The 21390-nt window shown below is 33.0% G+C and overlaps 1 protein-coding gene across 1 annotated transcript in view; it reads right to left on the bottom strand.

Annotated features, from left to right (window-relative positions):
- The window catches only part of LOC113548871 (glypican-6-like), a 53843-nt gene that overhangs the window by 20541 nt on the left and 11912 nt on the right, over nucleotides 1-21390 (bottom strand). The window lies entirely within an intron of this gene.

Genomic DNA, 21390 nt, shown 5'->3' with positions numbered 1-21390 from the left:
TAAAGTGGTATTAAAGAGACGCACTGCAACGCAGTCCGACGACATGCAGCATATTAATATAAGTAATCTATATGTATACGTTTTAGTAAGACGAGTTTGAATTTTAGAATTTTTTTTACAAGTATGGTTTTTTTAAATCTTCATTTCGTCAATGCGCTCGTTTTGTCGTCTAGACGTTTTTTCTCTTTGATAGTAATAAATAATATAATATGTATATGCGTATTTTATTATTATTATGATTGTTTGTCGTTCGAACTATGATATCGTATTTCCGATGAGAATTTCAGTTAGCAAAATGCCATTCATTCTTGAATTTCCTCTTCCTTTTTTTAATCAAGACTGAATTTCTCAAATTGAATTAAAGTTTATTAGGGTGGCTCGAAGACCGAAGTAGAGTAATAAATAACTTTTTTTAAGTAATACAAATACAATTAACAAGTCTGCATTTTAATTACAAAATAAATTAATATTCCACGAATCTGTTCACTGTTTTCATTCAAGTACAATATTTGCACTTACGTTACTATGGTCTCGCATGGTGAATAATAACATTTATTAAAAAGTTTTGTTTAGTAAAAATATAGAATTTACTATAATACAATATTGATTATATTGTTTAGAAGATATGTAAAAATATAATCATAAGAGCCATTGAGGAAGGGAGTGGGTAAAAAAGTTAAGCTTCCCTCGGAATGATTATCAAATATAATATTTAACGAATGTACAATATATATGATATTACTAAATGAATTAAAAATTTAAATAGTTTATTCACCCTCCCCCAACCAAATACAAATAAGTTATATATGTTATATGATCTACATAAACTAAATTATATTCATCAAATGCAAATATTTTTGTAGGATTTTGGAAAGCCGATGTCTCTTTTTGTGAATCAAATATAATAATTTATGTATGTATTATTATTTATTGTGTATAATTAGTCATATTCTACTACATATATTCGCTTATCTTATTCGAAATCTTCGATATCGATACATTAGTTATAAATATTAATCGTATCGTTAACAGTTATATGATTATTTGAGACTATAATACAGACTGTATGTATATTGTACAATTTATAATTTATGTCTTACAATATTTTACATCGTATACTCAATCACACAATTGTATTAGTTATTATAATAGGGAGTTAGTTGTTTTTGATATTTAGCTGAAATATTAAATTTCACGTTGTTTAAAAATAAGGTGGAGCAATAATAAATTATAGTTATTATATTTTATATATTATAAAAAAATATTTCACTTAAAGAACCTATATTACCTATATAGTATATATACCTACACTTACGAATACATTTTACAAAACGAGAAAAAATCTTAACATGACATATCTATTTGTAATATTAAATTTGTGTTCGGCAGTTGCAGTTCAAATATTATATAATATATTCAAAAATAATAATAAATGGTTTATCATAAAAACTTAAAAGTAAGAATACCTATTACTTGTGCTTTCTCGTGGGCTTTTTCACGGACTTTTAATTTTTAAGAAAGTTATAAGCATGTAAAATATTCATCATACAAGTGTTATAACTCGCTTTAAAATAAAATATCGTAAAAAATAATGAGATAGCATAGATAATCTTACCTTTAAGTTTGATGATATGTCAATTCACTCCATCGAAGAATAATGTATAATCTTATGTAATTATGTGTTAGTAAAAATGTAAATATATAAATTATTATTCTTAAATATAGGTATACCACGGCAGCAACTTGCCATTGGCGATTAGATCATAGAAAACTACAGACGTGTGTTTTTAAAAAAGTAAATAAATAAATTTTGATCAGTAGATATTTGCCATTTTGTTGAATTTTAATAGTTTGATTATAGCAGTGGAGGTCGAGCTATAAGGATTATACGATGAAGATGAGTAAATTAAAAGGGGTAATATTATGCCGATTTGCCGGTTCTTTTAATATGAACGGTTTACTTTTTTTTTTTTTTTTATGAAAAAACCGTTAATGTTTTGTACGCCTGTCGCTAGTCCATTGTAATTTGTAAAATTATGATTATACCTCAAACGGATAGCATATATAATATGTAGTGGATAACATTACATAGGTATTACGATACAACTGCAGCTGTCTGCGATATACATTATTATTGTAAATTAGTCCAATTTCTTATACATTATTACTTTATGTTATAAGACACAGTGCGGTACAAAGTGATTTTTTACGCACACGTTTTTTTAAAGTTTATATCAGAAAATTCGCCGCGAACGAGTCAACGTACTTATAAAATCATATCTCGTATATTATATTATTCCCAAATTGAATTGGCATTGTTATTTTTTTACAAAGTTAATTCGGTCGGATAGTGTATAATACATAATAATACATAAGTACTCGATCCGCTTCGACGCTTCTTCGTCAACCATGGTCCGCTAGAGATACCTCACCACAAAATCAACTGCATCACGCGTCGTATATATATATATATATTATACTCATCTAGATCTAACAAGTGTGTGTGTGTTTTATGTATTTATATATACGTATAAATAATAATTAATGTCATTGGTCACAGATAATGGATATATAAAGCGACTAGGGTGGTAATGAGGCAATTTTTTTACTTAGCGTTAAGATAATATTATGATATATTACTACCGCTTTTAGTGTCAACCACGACGACGAAAATAAAATAAAAATTACTCGTTATAATTAATATGCGTATTCATATCGACCTTGGTCGCGATAAGCTTACTTTCGATCAGAATTCTTCAGGTGCAGCGACGAGGTTTTAAGTTGAAATATCCAAACCGATTTAGCCGAAACCCGTTTCGTGAATCTCCGTATAGTCGTGCATCAAAATTAATGTGTCGAACGATATATTTTATCGTGTATATGGTGTTTATAAATATAAATACAATATATTATTATAATATGTACATTATATACAAACTAATACAGAAAAAAACAACTCGAAAAAATATAATATTATAAAAGACACGTTGAAACGATTATTAGGTATATACGTGTATCTATATATATGTGTGTGTGTGTACATAATATAATGAAAACTCTCGAACCGGTGTGAAATTAAAGAGCGTCAGTGATATCGTATGTCCACCGACCTGCAACGGCAACCGTATCGCATTTAATGTCATGGTCGATTACTGTCACTCTGTATATTATACAGCATATATACATTATACATATATCATTAGACTTGTCCGATTCCGTTTTCGTCGCACTCTATAATTGCAGTGTTTATATATAGTATTACTACTATTACTACTGCACTTATTGATACATACGCACGCACGTTTCTGTGCGTATATGCATTGAAAAGTCTCATCATTTTTTTTTTTTTTTTTTAATGATAAACATTATCGATTAAACTTGTCGGAAACAGGTCGACCGTCACGAGTTGGGAACTTACACGGTTTCGCGAAAGTGTCAGGGGGTAGGGGCTACGACTCTACGAGGGTGAATGTGGAGGAATCGTTCGGTCACGTACCTACGTCGGTCACAGACGATAAGTTCCTCTCACATCTATATACCTATATAATGATATATATATAATACTGAAACTTGACTGCTGCTGCACCGATGGTATATATATTATATAGATATAAATATATGCGAAACGTCTCACCTAATAAATGGATCGCTATAATATATTTCAATACATATTATTAAATATATAGGTATATATAATATATACCGTACAAATAGCACTCACTTGACGTTTAAAAAGATTGTGAAACAAGTTTTCCGGATAAACGATTCTTTTACTATATATTATAGTAAAAGTGTGTATTGTGTAATTATTTATGAAGCCACGGGTTGATAAGCGTCGCGCTTAGAACCTTTGTACATTTTTTTACCATTAAAATAATCGTTGTCAAATTATTATTGAGTACAAGTTTTGAGTGGTAACGAAATTACACGACCGCGGTAAAGGTGTCGTGAAATATAGTAGATAATATTATATATATGATATATATATATATATATATTGTGTGTGTATATGTTGTATCGTGTTGTACTTATTATATTTTCTTTGTATAATATTTACAACAAAAACGTACATTTTATTATGTTCAAAAAAAAAAAAAAATCGCGTGACGACCACTGCATAGCTTTTTTAAAAACTTTTTTCGTGAAAACTAGATTTTGAATTTTATATCAATATAATTATACGTTACAGGGTATGGTAACCTACGCGAGAGTAAAACGTAACAAAATATACTTTTAATTATCGGCTGTCATACGGCACACGCACGGCAGCTATCAGACTGAATAATTATAATAATAATATAAGTATGGTCAGTTAGTTGTAATACGGTACATACCTTAAAATCTAACTTTTCAGTGTACAAGATACCATTACGAGTATCTACTTGACATTGACAAATTATACAAAAACAAGGTATGTACAATATATTTAAAACGAATTCAATTAATGCTAAAAATCAACCTATCAACATCAGAGAAAAATATATCGAAATCCCATTCATTAATAATAAAAAAAAACTTCAAGTCCATGTACATACAGAGGTTAATTTAAAGTCTATACAGTTATGATACCCGATGATCTATTAAGTTTTGCTAATAATTATTATTTTAAATACAAATTAAAAAATTGATTTTATAAAAATCCATCATCCGAGTAAAATAAAAAATATCTATAATTAATAATTGTCAACCTACAATGTTTATTCTAATTTTTTTTTTAATTGAGGATTTTTCATCACTGTGTGCTCTCATGAAAACCATAGATCGGAAAGCAATAATGCTACTCGTATATACTGTGTGGAGCTTACGCACGCAAGCAACATTTATTACTATTTTCTAAATATGTATTATTATTAAAGTATAATTTTGCGCAAACGGTCGTCGTCTGAACAACAGCAGTCGCCGTTTTATGTTTTTCGTCTATAAAATAATAATAATAATAATAAAGACGACCGGCGCTACGCGCACGTAACGCGTAATTAAACGATGTCGGTTTTTTTTTTTTTTATTATTATTATTTCGTCGGGTTTCCGAAAAGGATTGAACGCCGCCGCCGCCGCAACCACCGACCGTACCAGTGACGCGTATAGCAGCAGCGTCCCGATGACCCGCGTAGTGACGGCGATGTCGATGCCGCATATTATAATATTATAATAATAATGAAGCCGTTTACGTGAACGCTGCCGCCGCACCGGCGGCGTTGGCGGTGGTGGTGCTCTCCGCGTCGGGTCTTACCGGTGTGGTGGTATTATTATTATTATTATTATGGTATAGCGCCGCCGCGCGGTCCGTCGGCCGTCGTGTCGGTTTGAAAACCAACGCGGCCGTTGTTGAAACGCGTCATTACCGGCGTCCGCCCGTCTCTCTCGCACGCTCTCTTTCTCTCGCTTCGTCGTCTCGCTCGCTTGCTGGCTGTGAAATCGGACGGTATTTCTGCGGCGGCGGCTGCGACGGCGAAGAGCAGCAGGTAATTTCCTGTCCGCGCGCGCGCGCGCTCGCTCGCACACAAACGGCCACCGCCGCCGCCGCCGCCACCATCCATCCACCCACCCACCCACCCGCCGCCGAGGGTCTACATAATATACGTAATACACCGTACGGCTAATATAAGGCCGTCAGCCGCTGCGCCGAGCCGCATTCCAACGCTCAGACGGAGTTGCACACACGCACCGCACCGGTGGAAAACGTCTATTATACGCGGCGCGCGTATGTGTGTGTGTGTGTGTGCGTACACCCGCCGTATGGTATATTATATTATTGTTATTACGGCGGACGGGGGATGGGGGGTGTGACGGTGACGGGTGGTGGGGTTACGACGAACGTTTCTTCCCATCGCAGTCTTCTCGATAATAAAATAATAATACGCTTTAATTGGCCCCCTTTTCCACCGCGTCGCGACGCCGCCGCCGCGTAGAGGTACCACTACCGGAGTACGGGTCGCGCTAAAATAATACATTTTTATAAGACTGCATATTATTATTATAACACATTTTGTACTCAAACGCGTATCGTCCCGAAATGTTTTTTCGGTTTTTTATTATTATTATTAAGTACATTGGTCGGCGGTTTTCTGTTTTTTTTTTTGTTTCCTTTAATAATATAATATACGTCTGCGCATAATAAACATAACCGACGTCGTCGACGACGGGTGTTTGCAAAAGTAATATAAATTTTGTGTTATTCCTCTCGTTTTTACGACCGACGCGGCCCAAACACAATCGGCGTGCGTAAAACAACTAATTATATATACTGTGCATATTATTATTGTTGTTGTGTATATATACCTATCGAATCGTTTGCAATTTAATGTTCCGTCTCTTTTGACCGGGCGTCGCGCCGCCACCGCCAGCCGGGCACGCGGGAGACTTAAACGTAATAATCAATGCAATGTCGATTGATTTGTCAGCCAATCCGCCACGCGAGTTCGCCATAATAATAATAATAATAGCATAGCATAATAATATATATAATATTATTATTATTATTATTATAGGATCCGATACATAATGGAACTATACGTTTTGAACGATTGTGTGGAACGTACGAGACGATCGTTAAACCGGGATTTGCAGCGGCGAGCGCGCGTGCGGTTTTAACAGTGGTTGATATTTCATAATATAATAATAAAATATGTACCGCTCTATAGTATAATATTATAAATCAGACCCGACATAATATTACGTTGAATATTTTAACAGTTTAATTGTATTACTATTGGTTTGGTGTGGTTAAAAATATTGGACGTTCTTAAAAAATCCTACCCAAAGTATATTGGCGCAGTACTCAACGAGAACTATATGTCTATATATCAAGTTACTGGCTTTAAACTAATCTCGAAATTTCGTTATACGCGATCTGGATAGATGCATGTATAGACTGCAAATACGAATCAATTTCTGCACTGTACGTACTCGATAATTCGATGTATATTGTACAGGCATATAAAAAATATTTAATATAACATATAATTATAATCATTTATAATATTACAAGTGTATCTTTGTGTGCGTAAATTATTTGAAACAATATGATACTAATCTACACCTTTACGTTGCGAAAACGTTAACAAATTCAGTGACTCAAAACACGTGCTACAAGTGTCGAATATATATATTATTTTTTAAAAAAAAACAATGTACATGACGAATAGTTGGACGTTATGACGTAATTAATATGGGTAAATAAAAAACGATAGAGTAGCGCCGACACGCGTCTTATTTTCATTAGATATTATATATACATTCGATATTTGCAGTATTTTCGTTCTCGTCTCTTCCTAATCGATCCTCATACATTCAAAGGGTTGCTCGGGCAATGACCTATTGTCAATTAATTCATATAGCAGTATACTCAGGCGATCATCGATGGACGACAGTGTTTTTAAGACATCCTACAACTGCCGTTTTGTGACTGGACGATTCCGACATAGAATTTCACCAGCATATAGTTACGAATTTATAGTGTTTTATATTTTTCTGTTTGAAATTACAAATAGTTTATTTTACAATGATATAATTAAACAATTTGTTTTATTAAAATTGAATTAGTCATCCTCCGAACAGGCTCCTAACATATCCGTTTAACGGCTTTGTTGTGTAGTAAAATTATAATCAATAATTGTCTGACGAGTTTAGGGAGCGATTGCGAACAAATATGGGTACGAAACAATAATAATATTATTGAGTAAACATAAAACAGTTACCAGAACGTAAAACATTTATAACCAAAGCGTAATATTAATCAAGCGGACGTTGTTATGGAATCGTTAATTTCAATATATTTTATATAATATTTTACCGTCGGTGGAGAGAAAACATAATTTAAATTCTATATACCTAACATCCGACAAAATAATTATCGAAGGTTCAATAAGAATAATATTACATCTTTTAGATTTTACACGGTTTCTTTTTTCGTCGTTGTCGTAACTTGTATTCTTTTGTTGGCGTGCGCGTACTCAAAACAAGTTACAATATATGTATATAAGGTTATTGTACACACATGTTGAATAATATATTATATTGCTTGTCGGCGAGTTCCGAGAACACGTGTGAAACATGAATGAAAACTACCACGGACAGTCACAATTATACGCACACTGATCATCAACGTTTAACTATTTTCTCGTATTCCAAACGATAGTAATCGCATGTTTAATATTATGTTTTTTTTCCTTAAGTAAGTATGAAGACATGCATTTTATATAATTTATAGCATGTCGGGTACAAGTTTAAAGGATCAAGGAATAAAACACATCAAGTCTTCCTAGGTGATTCTTCACCTGAAGTCTTCTCTAAAAAAAAAAACTATTAACAAATTTCAAATTAACACACGTTATCTAAAAAAAAAAAATGTATGTGTTTTTAATTCGTTACTGCGATAATCATATTATAATATACGTATATTATTATATTATATAGTTTAGTATAATATAGTACGACTAAACATTTATATCCCAACAGTGTAGCGCATAAATTTAGTTGTTAAATAAATAACAATATACATAGACGCAATTTGGGGGGGTCTTGAGGGTGCATAGCAAAAAACGAAAAACGAATAACGATTCATTCTACTATATGATCTAAATAAACATTATTGTCTCAACCGGGTCCATATTAAGTATTAACCACACACCTCAGGGTAAAAATAAAAGTAATGCCTATCATGGCAGTAATACTTTACTTTGACGTGTGTATCGTGCACGTAATGGTGCTGTAATAACACTTGTCTTTATATGGTCAATTATTACAATATCATAACATTCATAATGTTCTGTCGCGTTTCGTGATAATGTTATGGTAATATAAAACCACATAATATCATAAAATAAACGTCGATTATCGATTACCGCAGCAGCAGACGTCGAGGATTATTGACTTAATAAAAATGTTCACGAATCCGATACTTCGCGCTATATTATTAAATTTAATATTACAATATGTGTACCGCGGGCAACCACCGAGAAAACGCGCGTGGGGGACTATAATATAGATTATAATACCTATATTATATTAATATAATGTACGACGCGTGTACGAAACACATTTTATGACACGCTGTAGTAATAAGTTGTAATCATTTTATGTATCTTATGAAGTGACATAATTTTGATGTGATAAGAAGGGAAGGGCACTTACACCATTGAATGTTTAAGAGAGGGTGTGCTGAGGTATAATTTTTCCCCCAAGATATACCAATAGACACTAGTCTAAGAAAAAATACAATACATTTAACCACATTTATAAGACAACAATTTTTTTCTTCAAATTATTGCATACTTACCTATCGATAACTTATATTAATATGATGTAGACGTATTGTCAATGTTATAGCATTATCTGGGTTACAAAAGTAACGTAATAATATTATTTCATGAATTATTATTACATAGGATTATCATCATATTATATTATATTTTCTTACCTATCTTTTTTTTATGAACTATTATGTATTTAGTATTATTTAACGGTATAGGTACCTACCATTTGTTTTCAAACCATAAAATTAAAAGTCATAAGACTTGTGTAAAAACAAACAATTAGGTTATGGTTTCGATTTTGGTTAATAAATCATTTCCCTCACTCCCATCTACTTGGTTACTCGCGCAGTTACGCCACTAAATTTTTGGGTATATATAGCAGATAATTATTAAAAAATTATATATTTGCGAAATAAACGCGTCGACGTCAGTTATAATAGCATATATTATATATATATATATATATATATATATAGAGGTATACGCACCACGCACATATTATTTTAATGTATATACTTTAATTATAGGTGGGAGAAAAAACCGCAAAACGTATTTTAAAGAGGCGTTATAATATTATATACACAATCTCCGAGTGTTATCTATACAGCATATTATACGAATTTCACATAACACTATATATATATATATTATGTATTATAAACACAGCCTCGCCGACACAGCGATCTTAGCCGACGGCGGCGGCGCCTAAAAGACACCCTGCACACTGCCGGTATAGACAAACACTCGCAAGACGAAAACATCGTGATATACATATATAATATGTGCGTGTGTTTGAGAATGATATTGGCGTCAGCGGTTTTCGCACATCTGCAACGGCGCAGTGGCGGCGGCAAGACGGCAATCGTCAGAGTCCGCGGTCCCTTCAAAAGGCTGCAGCACACATACATACGTATGATATATAGAGGAGGTACCCGGCCGTTTTCGAGATCGTTATTGTATTTTATTATATATTTATATTGTTGCTGTTACCGATTTGTGTGTTTTTGCGGAGGTGGAGTTTGAATCGCAGCGTGTGGTATTATATTATATACATATATGTACACGATCGGATTTTCAATTTACAAAAAAACACCGACACTCGTACCGCATAATTTGTACGTATATATATGTATGTGTGTGCGTGCGCGCGCGTGTGTGTGGAACGTAAGGTGACCCGGGTATTTGTGTGTGATGTGCGCGCGCGCAAGAGAATTCGGCGGAATTCCATCGCTGCCACAGAACCTATTATTGTCCGGGCGATCGGATTTCCTCGGGGTTGAATTAGCTCTCTCACCACCCCGCACTCTCTAAAAAAAAACACGGAGATAGGCTTCAGCATTACATCCTCGAAAGGCACTGTTCGGGGTGGTGGGGCAAGGGCCTGGTGCAATTGCAAGTACATAACAGAATATAATAATACCTATATATACATGATATCCATTATATTATATACTTTGAATGGTAATATAGTATGGTATGGTGGTCGTTCCTACTCCTTTGTCGTCTCTTGGGGGTGCGCATCACACGCGTTTGGCAGAATATTTATTAATATAGACCTACGATCTAATGTCAAGAATAAAATAAAACATGATATTGCAGGCTGTCTAACGGTCCAGTATACTATTATGATGTATATAGATTATATATACGTGAAAAGTTACGAGAGTATTATTATTACCATCGAAACGTTATTACTGCAGTGCACATTACCGCGGTATACATACGATACATGAATATTATATACATATTATATGATATGGGTGCAGCGTTGCAGTATATTATATATTATACATTATAATATACTCGACGTGTACGGTCGCGGTGTATTATTATTATTACTATTATTGTATATACGTTTTTACGATGGTTTAATTCACGGTTGAGTGATACGTGCTGCGGCGGCTTTGGGCATGTAATATATGAATGAAAACGTAGTAAAAGGAGATTCGACCCCGTGTCAAAACACACGCACTCTGTACAAGCCGATGGTGTACCCTTTGATCCGCCGATGACGTGACGCCGACAAATGAATATCGTTATTATTGTTGTTATACCCACCGCCAACGTAGGATATAACGCAAATAGATTATCTGAGTTTAACCGCACAATATATTATATTCATAAAATATTATATATATATATAAATATCGTGTCCCACCAAACGAATTTTTTCCGGCGGAAGAGAGAAAAATAAAAAGAGTTTCATAAAATTATATAAATACTATTTTGTTTATTTCATAATAGTGTTATTCATTTTTTGTACACTAGGCGTTTATGAGTTTTACAAGTAGGCAGTATTAAATATACAATAATAATATTATTCAAAACGCACTAATGTATAATTGTAGTGCGATAACGATGATTAAAGGGGCAAATGTTTTTTTTTTTTTAACGAAAAGTTAAAATTATTGGTCACAATTAGAATGTTAGATGATTTTTGATCACGTTCTGCAATTTCCATTTATAATGAAAAAAAAAAGGCGTAAGCGTAAAGCGTACTTAAACTTACTATAATACCCGTACCGAGCTTTGAGTTAAAACTTATAAATAAGTATAGGGCGAGTAATCAAAACAACATTCGGATGAGAGTTATAAATTGTATAACTATATATATATATATATTACGTACAAATTGACGAGAGTTTAAACCCTCGTTCCAACAAACCAGTACTTAGATAACGCTTATTTATATATTATTATAATACTCGATGTACAGTGAAAAATCCACCAGTATCACGCGCATCGATAGTCATCGTAATTCGTAAGTAGACATTAAATTCGTGACGGAAGAGGGTGAGTAGAGAACATATTTTTTTAACGATTTCAAGTTTTTTCAAAAATCTTATGATACGGATAAGAACGATTTGTGTGTGGATCTATACAAAAAATGATCGAAAATATAGCTATCGTGAACATCAAACACCATGTTTGAATACACAATAGATAATTTGAACGGGCGAATCAGTGGACCGACACAAATCGCCGAAGCGGATGAAAATATACATATCATCCGTCCACCATCCCTCTCTATATACACTATACATCGTATTAGGTGCCTAACCTATATATGATAGCCTACAATGTATAAGATATATATCTTATGAATTTATGACACACTATAGATGTCATAAAAAGGCGCCATCGGTGGTATATTTAAACCGTTAGGGAGGGGGGATATAGTTTCAGGGTATTCGTTTCCCTGCGTCTCAACTATTATTCATATATACTTATATTTTAATATTGCCACGAATGCCATCCCTTCCACCGATTTGTAAAGTCCTAAACGCGCCGCTGAAAGGTGCCCGCACACAATAATGTGCCCGGCGAGCGGTCGTCGTCGGCGAACCTCAGTGTTCGTTGCTCTCTATAATATATAATACGCGCGGACAAGACCGATGACGACTGCAACAATGCTTCACCCCCACGCCCCATGTCCGCGAACGACATCGATCGGCGGAAGGAGGGGAGAAGAATTGACACAATAGGACTTATCATCCGGACCACCGGTACAGACTCCTCGCCACCCGCCTCCTCCGATCAACCGTTGTCGGCTCGTACAACACACGCATACGTATATAGGACACACATCATAATGGGTTTTCTTTCTCACTCTATCTCTCTTACACACATCATACAAACGCACACGCACTAGTTCTTTCTCTCTCGTCATTCTCAACACGTATATCGGATACGCCGCCGGTGTCGGTGTGTATATATATATATATATGTATAGACACCGACTATAAAGTGACTGAAAACCTTCTTTCACACGCTCGGGAATAAAATCTTATCGGATAATATTAATAAATATTATTATTATTATTATTACTATTATTTTATGTTTTATAATACGTATATATTAGAATGCATACTTCCTCCGCTGCGATTTTTGAAAACGGCCTACAAAATAAGAATAATCGATATACCGCCACCGTTGAAGTGTTTTGAGATTTTTATTTCGAGCACGTGCTAGCGCGCTTATACGCTATATGTATATTCACTGACAGACGTTGTTTAAAATGTGTCATTACAACTGTGTGTGCCCATATATATATGTGTGTGTGTGTGTGTAATATGTCACACGATATGCATACGCCCAAAACGCAGAAATCTCATACCATCCCGTATTTTGCAATCTTCGTTCCCTATCATATGTCTCCGGTGACCCTACAATTGTTTCATATCATGGTGGAGGAAGTATATAGGTACTTATGTCCTACATACCAGCAGCTGTCATCATATATACACCCCGCAGACAGGAACTCACAGGGTGTCATGGACAACCGATCCGGGATCGTTATGGTGATAAACGGCGAGCATACTTGTACTATAGTTGTACTTACACGTCGATACAACAATAATATTATGTATACAATATACATATTGTATAACATTTTTTTTGTTATGTTATTTCTTGATAAACGGAGTTTGATAGTGTCGCTTGTAGTCATGAACTAAGATTAATCTTAGTTCATGTTTGTGGTCAAATGCTTTTTATGCTGTACACAAGTTAATATTCAATGCTAGGATAAATACGGTGCGTTATAAAAAAAAAGTAATTATAAAATTAACTCATTAGTTATTACTTATTATATTATACATAGATAGTACCTATGTATGACAATAATTAATATTTATTATATAATTTGTACGATTGTACGCGGTCTTGACGATACCAGCCAATGTAGACGTTGTAAGTATAGTAATGGAATTAATGAAAACACAAAAGATCGGAGAAGAAGAATGATCAACGACAGTCGATGAACAATAGCTGCTGGTAATAGCAAGATTAATTGAATACAACATAATATATTAAGTATAATATTATTGTATAATTGTAATTGTTTCAAACACGTACATACGAATAGTGAGTGGACATGTTATAACACTTCGACAAGATATCAATAGTATATTATGTTCGGTAGAAACTATGGAATTTGGGTCTTTGTACGAATAATAACAGGGTTATCCATCCATGCTGAGATCAGGATACCTGTGTCGAATAATACAAAACCAGATTATAACAATAGGATCAGTCTAAAGTATTATTTTTTTTTCACTAATGCCTAAATTTGTTCACTTGTACCACAGTGTTTTTATTTGTGTTCGAAAATAACAATGTATTATTTTAAAGAGGGATTATTACTCGTATAAGACTATTATCCGTAGAACATCCCTTTAATATCAAAATACAAGTAATACAACTATTGAACTGTTGCCGGGTCTAAGACATATTTTACAATCGTTTATCTTCATCTTCCATTTTAGATAAAATATTTCCAATGTACAGTGCGTTTTAATCAGCTATAATAACACTGAAAATCGTGAAAATGTATTGCTTTGTTACTATTTATTTTAATAATATTGCGGTATTTGTATGAACAAAAATTTCGTTGAAATTTAGAGCTCAATGACCATAATATATTCGTAATGGAATTTAAGATCACATTGACATGATACTATTTAAAAAAATATAATTATAGTAGTAGTTACATCGTTATTTGAAATAAATAAATTCGTCATATTACGGTATTCAGTAACCGACAAAAAAAAAGATTATGATTTGCTGATGTGATCGCAAATTTATTTTTAAGAAAGAACGTAGGCAGAAACGAATATCCTATTCAAACATCCGATATTGTACATCTCTTGAGATATACAACATGCGGCGAGATTGTAAATAACTTACAGTTATAATTATAAATGCTGCAACTAATGGTTTCAATAAATATCTTGTGGTTTTGTAATGTGGGGATTAAATCCGTAGTTGAGTTTTGAAATGACTCATTTATGAGTATATACGATAAATAAAACATAATATTTTATATCTACGTAAGTGCGCGAGTATATAAATTTGAATTTTTTTACAAATATAATATCGTAATAGGTACATTGAAAAAGAAAGAGGTAGACCAATTGGGGATAACTTAAAGTGTATACACCGATTTATTGTAATATAATAATAATATAAACCCAAGGTACCTTTTATAGAAATAGTATAAATAATACGCTTCATTGCAGGATCCGCGAAGATCAATAATTGGTGACGGCCGAGAGAAGAATCAGGGGAGGGGACGTTGTGTATTGTAAACATACAATAAATATACCTACTATATATTATATATCTAGAAAACAACGGCTCACGGATGGCGCGAGAGAGAAATGACACGAGGACAACTCGGATAATACATAAGGGGTATAATATATTATTATTGTATACCGTCCGCCGTATGGAGAAAAGGAATACATCCCAACGACGTTAAAATATAAAATATAATATATATAATACTTAGGATAACCTTGCATTGATGTTTTTGGGTATAGGTACTTGATGGCTACGGCGATAGGACACAACTCTTGAGTTTTTCGAAGTAAACACAACACTTCAAAAAACGTGCCGCTCAGTGCTTTGTATAGTGGCGACAAAAAAACAAACGCACACATTTCACCAAAAACAAATATGTATTATTATATCGAGTACCTATATACTTGTAGTATTGCGTCCATATACGATGAGTACCTACTTTATTCGTGACGGTTGCCGCTATCATCATCGTAACATAATAATAAAATATTATGTAAACGACCATGTAGAGATAACACTGAAAAAATTAAAACGATCGCCCGAGCAATAGTATAAAATCACTCCGGTCGAAAACCCTACATCGGCCGGATCGTTGTTTTGTTACGCGTGAATAATGACGAGAGCCTATCAAAAATAGCAATTTTCGGACCAGAACTCGCAGCGCATACTTATGTAATGTTATGTATTTTCCATACGACGATGTGGTAAATGCTAATATATTAATAATGCATAAGCATACAGCATGCCCAGCGTGATAGAACATTGAAAAGACGTCGCATCGCGTCATAACGGACGCGCGACGAATCGTCGACACAAATGCAATCGAAACACGACTGAATCGGATTTTTATCCATTTAACAATATTTTTTTTTATCGAGTATTATAATATACATCTTGTATTATTATACACATATACATGTGCGTGTGAGTGTGCATTGTGTCATTGTCCGATCAGTTGTATGGCCGCGCCACTAAACTGACTATAAACATTATAATATTATCAATTTTTTGATATAGTTTAAAACGAAATCACGAGGAGGTTATTCAGACAACGTACTACTATAAAATAACTCTAAAAATACAATGATAAAAAAAGCTGTAGAGGTACCTATATGAATATGTCTCAAGAAAAAAATGTTTAAAAGAATCCATAATTTCTAAAATTATAAAGAATTAACAGTTTCACCAGCCAGGTGATTTCTGTACTAGCATTTCGCCATATTAAACGAATCTATAGATAAATTAGTTTTAAACAAGCTAATAAATATGAAAATAAGGCTTATGAGCATAACAGTTTAATTAACTACTTAAATTCAATAACATTGTATAATGTATTCGCAGTTATATAATTAATAAGTCCAATTAAAAAACAAAACACTCGTATTATAAATTGATTGTCAAGTGAACTATAATTTATATAAATAGGTAAATAATATAGATTATTAATTTTAAAAAGTACATAAGTATATATCTTTAAGGGGCAAATGCATTTTAATGCATTATACATTTAAATAATATTTAAAATGTAATAGTATATTAATTTATATGTAACAAACGTTAAAATTATAATATTATATAGTGTGGCCACAGCTGCGAGTCGTGCCAAACACGGCGATATACCCATAAAATACAACATACGTATGCGTCTTTGTTGACGACGTCAACTGCAGTGTAACACGTCGCAGGCCACCACTAATCGTTTGAATAATATAATATAAATACACGTGCGATGTAACTAATAAATTATGTCGCGAAAATCCGAGGTTCGGTTTATTTCGATCTTATAATTTTACACTTGAAATGTTAACATTTTACGAGACTTATAAAAAAACCTACGTATTTTTGACAATCATTAACACGCGTTTACTACATAATAATAATGCACGCGCGGTTGGCGCTATTCCAGTATACAGCTGTATTATATATTACACCGTTCTCACGCGCAGACACTACAACATCGAGGAGTATATTAAATAATATTAATATACATTATTATTATTATTATTATTATAACATTTATAATATAATGTATATTGTATGTACACGATGGGCTTCAACGGGGTTTATTACTATTATTATTTTATTTCATTTAAAATACCTATTATGTTTGGACCGAACACGTTTATCATCATCGTCCATACGTTTTAATTCTACTACTTCTGACAATATTTAATTTTTTTTTACAATACAGCAACGACATTAAAAAAATTAAGCTAAACGTGCAAATGCCGATGAAAAAGTAATCGCTAATTATATTATACGTGACAGTTGCAAGTAGAATAGGTAAATAAATACATAAATACAAAAATCGACGAGTTTGGACAATCGTATTACGTTTAAATTTGTTTGTACACACTATACTCATATAATATATATGTACGTATATGTGCAGTGTATTGAAATGTAATTATAATATTTTTAATACGATTATTGCCTTGTATATTATTTGAATACCGCGGACATTAAAATATATTATATATGCACGGTGCAGCTTTTTTATAAACCGATTAAAGGCGTACGGATGAATTAGTTTTTTTTAGCCGACTATGCCATATCGGATGTCGGCGCAGATGTGTAATGATCGAATGCGCGGGCTTTACTTTTTCGAACAAGATTTACATTTTTTTATATAATATATTATACGTATATACTTAATTTTCTGCGACCGGAGTTAATGTATACACACGCTACCTACATGTTTCTCAACACTATATATTTTATTGCGTCATAGCGTAACACCAAACAGACGAAATTATCGCCAGCGGAGGATCTTTGCGAAAAAAAATACACAATATATGATATATACATACGCATGAATTATAAGCAAAACCCACACCGGATAATAAGCAGCATACGATAAAATATCAATTATTGGTCTATACCAATTATTTACTATACTATTTTTGTTTATGTTATAGTTATCAGATAATATGGTACAAAGTCTCTCGCCGAAAATATTTAAATAGTGAATCACACGATAAAATACAATTTATAATGTACAATTAATATCTACTAAGACGACAGTTCAAGGAGACCAGAATAATTTTGTACGACCCTTCGCCGTTTGAATATATCAACTCAAATAATTAGTGTCGATATTTTATACGTACTGAACTACAGAACTATAGTCTAACACGAATATAGACACTAATAATATTGCTTATTATATTAGTTTCTTTGTATTTGGTATTCATTTAGTGTGTGTACAGGAGGAATACTAATAGTGCATAATTATAACTAATCGATAAATACGAATCGTTTTAATTGTATTAGAAATTCATTGCATAAATTTAAATACCACATGAAATTAAAGAAACGAACCACATTATCATACATTAATAATAGCAGTGGTGTTTATGAAAATAAGTTTATAAGATTCATCGTACATTACACCACATTCTTTGATTCTTTCTTAAGAAGAAGAAAAAATAGGAATCCCGACGCCCACGTCTCCGTCGATGGTAGCCGATAGATCGTATCGGCGGTATGGGAGAGAGAGTCGAGTAAACGATATTACTTGTATAGTATTATATTATTAACCTGAAGCGTAGGCGAACGCGCCTAATCAATAAAGTATAGTAATATAATATATACAACGTGAACTGTTTGATGTGAGCAATTAGTAAATAAAAGAAATTAAGTAAAAAAGAAGAAAAACGAGGAAATAAAAAATATGGCTTTATGACCGAACTCTGTTTTATTATTACTATATTATTGCCGCTCTGGACTAGAATAATGAGGCTACCAAGGGCGATGGCAAATGATGTATTGTACGTCATACGCATAATATTGTATTATACTAAGACTTGACTTCGGTTCAGTTTCCGCGCGTGTTATATATATTAGTTGATTAATTGTCGTATTTAACCGCTCCGAATAACGAGAGTGATGGAAATCCGCACGTCGGAAAATATGGAAATAATGGGATATAATAGATTGCAGTTATATCGTATATATTATGCTGAGCATTGTTTTTGGTTTTATTTTAGCACCATCAGCAAACACCGAGTGTCGAGTACGAATTTTCGATTCTAAAAAGTGAGGTCGTTTGCATTTTAAATTTACATATGGCGTAATTGTGTAAATCTATATAGTGAGGCCAATATGGTTATATCGAATACAGGTATAATACTATAATAACAATTTTAAACAAGAAAAAAAAACGTTTTGCTCTCAATAATTAAACTGTGAAAAATTCTAATACCTACAACATTTTGTAATTAATACATGGACGTTTATTTATTATTATTATTATTACAGTGATGAATTTTAAAATCGTTTTGATAATTTCAATTTTAAAAACAGGTTTTGTTATAATTAATACATAATATTTTAATAATATATAATATATATATACACACGCAGTAGTTTAATATTAACGTATAATCATAATAAATCTTTCGCAGTGGCAGAAAACACAATTCGCACTACAAATGTTAATACTAAGCGGGTATATCGTACATATACGATATTGAATCAAATATACACAGTAAATATGCCAAAATTAGTTGTTGATGAAAGTTTTGAACGTGTTAACTTTGCACAGAACCCTGTGTTTGCACACAAACATGTTCACACAGCACATTATTTCGTCGTACTTTACGCGCATAATGGATCCACGTGAATGCACAATGTAAAGACTTAATACTGACTTGTTTTCAACACATTCCCCTAAAACTATGCCAATAATTAACACTAATATATATATACACGTTATACACGAATATAAGGAATAAGGGACCTATTGAAGCATTTGAAGCTTTTCAAAGTTTTAACGAGCTTTTATATTTTGTATACACGATAAAGGGTGCGTTTTTACTCACAAATAACTTTTTAGCCCACGCTTGATTTGAAGGAATCCAATATACTTAAAACTATTAGGTAAACTTACTATAGAAGCTCTGTTAAAAATAACCTTAACTATAAATGAAAAACAATCCAAATTATAATATAGTAATAATTTATAAAATTTAAATATTAAAAAATGTGTATAACCAAAATACTCGAATGCTTAAAATGCAAAAATTATATTTTAGTTTATTATTTAATAAAATTATTCAAATTTTAAAATATTTACATTTAAATAAGATGTTATATCAATGATATAATAACATTACAATGTACGATGAAAAGAAAGTATTTAAAGTATCAATTGGCTATTATGAATAAACATATAATATATAGGTATTCCGCAGCTGCTGCGGTGACCGACTTGGTCTTCAGCAGATCACGTGTCTCGACAGATTCGTTTCTCATTAATTTTAAAACATAAATATATATATATAGCACCTTTATATGACTCATGTCAACCCCACGACCGCAGGGAGTAATAATTTGTCGCGACCGATAAGAACACGACGACAAATAATATGTCCATTAACACGACCATTATCAATACCAATCCGGCTCACAACAAATTTATATATATATATAAGTACACCAATGGAGTGGTGTTAAACGCGTGTTTATTTCTTTTTCTACTTAAATATTCTTCTTCGTTTTCTTCTTCTTTTAAGTTCTAAATACATGAACCGGCCAAATCCGGTTTTTACCACACATGACGATTTTTATATACCGGGTGTTTGCGCGTGTGTGTATGTATGTGTGCATGGTGTTCCGTCGACAGCGGCGTGATGTTTCAATCCCGCCATACACCCCGGAGGAGACCGGTGCAATTAGCCACGGAATCGCGGTAGTACGCACGTGACCAATCGGCTTAGGTTCGGCTGCAGCTGATGAATATTACGGGGAAATTCTTGGAGACCACCCTCTCTTTCGGTCCAATGACGTGTCCAGGTGGCCCCAGAGGAATGCTATATTATGTGGGATAATAAAGGTGTTTTTCAACTGGAGTGAACCCGCATCATCGGGATCTTAACCATCGCGGATAATGTTTTAAACGCCGCTGTTTATAATTTTTCTCTCGAGTTCTTTTCCTTAACAGAAAACTGCCATGTATCACTAATGTGTCCCCGCGATTATGATTCGATGCGGCCATTGAATATAGCTAAGGTACTTTTCAAATCATGTGGACCGTGACAATTTTGAC

Source organism: Rhopalosiphum maidis, chromosome 1 (genome assembly GCF_003676215.2).
Source record: "Rhopalosiphum maidis isolate BTI-1 chromosome 1, ASM367621v3, whole genome shotgun sequence".
Classification (NCBI taxonomy): Eukaryota; Metazoa; Arthropoda; class Insecta; order Hemiptera; family Aphididae; genus Rhopalosiphum; species Rhopalosiphum maidis.
Note: the sequence above shows the minus strand (reverse complement) of the source record. Positions and strands in the feature narration are given on the sequence as shown.